This window comes from Penaeus japonicus, unplaced genomic scaffold, assembly GCF_977035675.1.
Source record: "Penaeus japonicus unplaced genomic scaffold, GWHDUDI00000001_assembly GWHDUDI00000017, whole genome shotgun sequence".
Taxonomy (NCBI): domain Eukaryota; kingdom Metazoa; phylum Arthropoda; class Malacostraca; order Decapoda; family Penaeidae; genus Penaeus; species Penaeus japonicus.
This window is the reverse complement of record NW_028234419.1, coordinates 13305372-13307871: the sequence shown is the minus strand read 5'-3', so window position 1 is coordinate 13307871 and position 2500 is coordinate 13305372.

Genomic DNA, 2500 nt, shown 5'->3' with positions numbered 1-2500 from the left:
CCCCTTCGACCAATGCCGATGCCTTAATGAAAAAAAAAAAAATCAAAACGGACTCGAGCACTGGAGTGAAATCCACCGCTCGGCCTCAAGCCTCATTTCCCCTTCGGCCGAAAATTGAGTCTAAGGCAGATTCGGACGCGGTAAGTCAAGCACTATCATCCCCCGGGATTTTTTTCTTCTTCAACGCGGCTTCCTTCTGCTCTGAAATGGTCGAAAATCGTATATCCAAACCCGCTTTCGTGACCTGCCAACCTCGCCACCTGGACTTCTGGAGCGTTTTATCTTTAGTTTTGGTTCAGAAGCGATTATGGTCTTCCCTACATTATATATAGAATATAAGCAAAATGGACGGAGGAAGAACGAGATAAACGAAAAAACACACAGACAGGTAGGCAGACAGACCGGCAGGTAGATTAACATACAGATGGATGAGAAAGAGAGAGAGAGAAAGAGAGAGAGAAAGAGAAAGAGAAAGAGAGAGAGTGAGAGAGAGAGAGAGTGTGTGTAAGTGAGAGAGAGAGAGAGAGAGAGAGAGAGAGAGGACGAAGCCGGGGGGATGAGAGGAGGGAGGAGAGAGAGGAGAGAGGAGAGAGAGAGCGAGAGATGAGAGCGAGAGAGGAGAGAGAGAGACGGAGAGAGCGGGAGGAGAGAGGGAGGGAGAAGAGAGGGAGAGAGAGGAGAGAGAGAGAGAGAGAGAGGAGAGTGAGAGCGAGGAGAGAGAGAGAGAGAGAGAGGAGAGAAGAGAGAGAGAGAGAGGGAAAGGAGAGAGAGAGGGGATAGAGGAGAGAGAGAGACAATAAGAAAAGAGGAGAGAGAGAGTGAGAAAGAAAAAAAAAAGAGCGAGAGAGAAAGAAGAGAGAGAGAGAGTGAGAGAGAGAGAGTGAGACCGATGAGCGAGAGAGAGAGAGAGAGGAGCGATGAGATAGAGTACGAGAGAGAGAGAGAGAGAGAGAGAGAGAGAGAGAGAGAGTTTTAACTAAAACCAAATAAAGAAAAGAAAGAAAAACAAAAAAACAGAAAGACCGAGACCACACCGTGGCCGCAGCACAGACACCTCACCACCACCAGTAGACGAGAACCCACTCTAACCTCAGCTCCTTTCCCCTCATTTCCCCATCGCCGTGTTTCGCGCCGACCAGGGTACCCTCTCCCCTCATCCCCCCCATCTTCCATCCCCCTCTACCCCCCCCCCTCCCCACCGAACGAACACCCTCCAACATTCCCGATTGAAGGGCCACGACTTGTGCGAATAAATCGACGCTTCGGAATTACCGGTAATTCGTATTCCGTGAATTCGCCATCCGCAGAACTCGCAACTGGTAGGCCGGCCGCGCGATCCCGGTTAGCCGGACGGAGAAGTTAGGTGAGCCGGAGAGAATATGAGATGGGGGGGGGGGTTACGGGAGGAGGGGTGGAGATGGAGAGAGAGATGGAGAGAGAGATGGAGAGAGAGAGAGAGAGAGAGAGAGAGAGAGAGAGAGAGAGAGAGAGAGAGAGAGAGAGAGAGAGAGAGAGAGAGAGAGAGAGGTAAAGAAAGAGATGGAGAGAGAGGTGAAGAGAGAGAAAAGGAGGAAAGGGAGGGAGATGGAAACGTGAAATGATGGGAGGAGAGAGGGAGGGAGTAAGGGGAGAGGTGAGAAAAGGGGAAAGGAGGGAGATGGAGAGAGAGGTGAAGAGAGAGAAAGGGAGGAAAGGGAGGGAGATGGAAACGTGAAATGATGGGAGGGTGGAGGGGGGGAGGGAGTAAGGGGAGAGGTGAGAAAAGGGGAAAGGAGGGAGATGAGGAGAGGGGTGAAGAGAGAGGAAAGGAGGATGGGGAGGGAGATGGAGAGATTTGAAATGAGGGGAGGGAAGGGAGGGAGGGGAGGGAGAGAAAGGGGAGGGGAGGGAGATGAGGAGATGGGTTTAAAGATAAGAAGGGAGTTGGTAAGGGGAAGGAGATGAGGAGAGAGGTGAAAAGAGAGAAGGGTAGGGGAGGGGAGAGAAAGTGGGGGGGAGGGGAGTACAGAATAAAATAAGGTAAAGGATAAAATAAGAAAGAATATATAGCAGGAAAAGAAAAAATTACACAAAAAAACTTAAATCTGACCCGAAGGAGGAGATGCAGAAGGGAGTAAGGGGGGGAGGGGTAGAGGGGGAGGGGTTGAATAGGGTGGGGGTGGAGTGGGGTAAGGGTCATACGGGTAGGTGGGGGGGGGAGGATGAAGCAGGGCGGCAGAGCGGATAATAAAGTTTGTGTAAGTTTGTGCATTAGGGTCATGGTGGGAACGGATGTGGGGGCGGAGAGGGTGGGGGGAGCGGGAAAGGAGGAGGGGAGGGGGAAGAAGGGGGGGTTGGAATGAGGTTTCGTTGTCTTGGTTGTGCTGCCTCACTGGGCTCGGGTTTATCATCATTATTGATATTGTTATAATAGTAATGATAATAATAATAATAATATATTTATCATTAATATTGTCATTCTATCATTGTTAATATCAATATCATTCTTATCATTGTTATC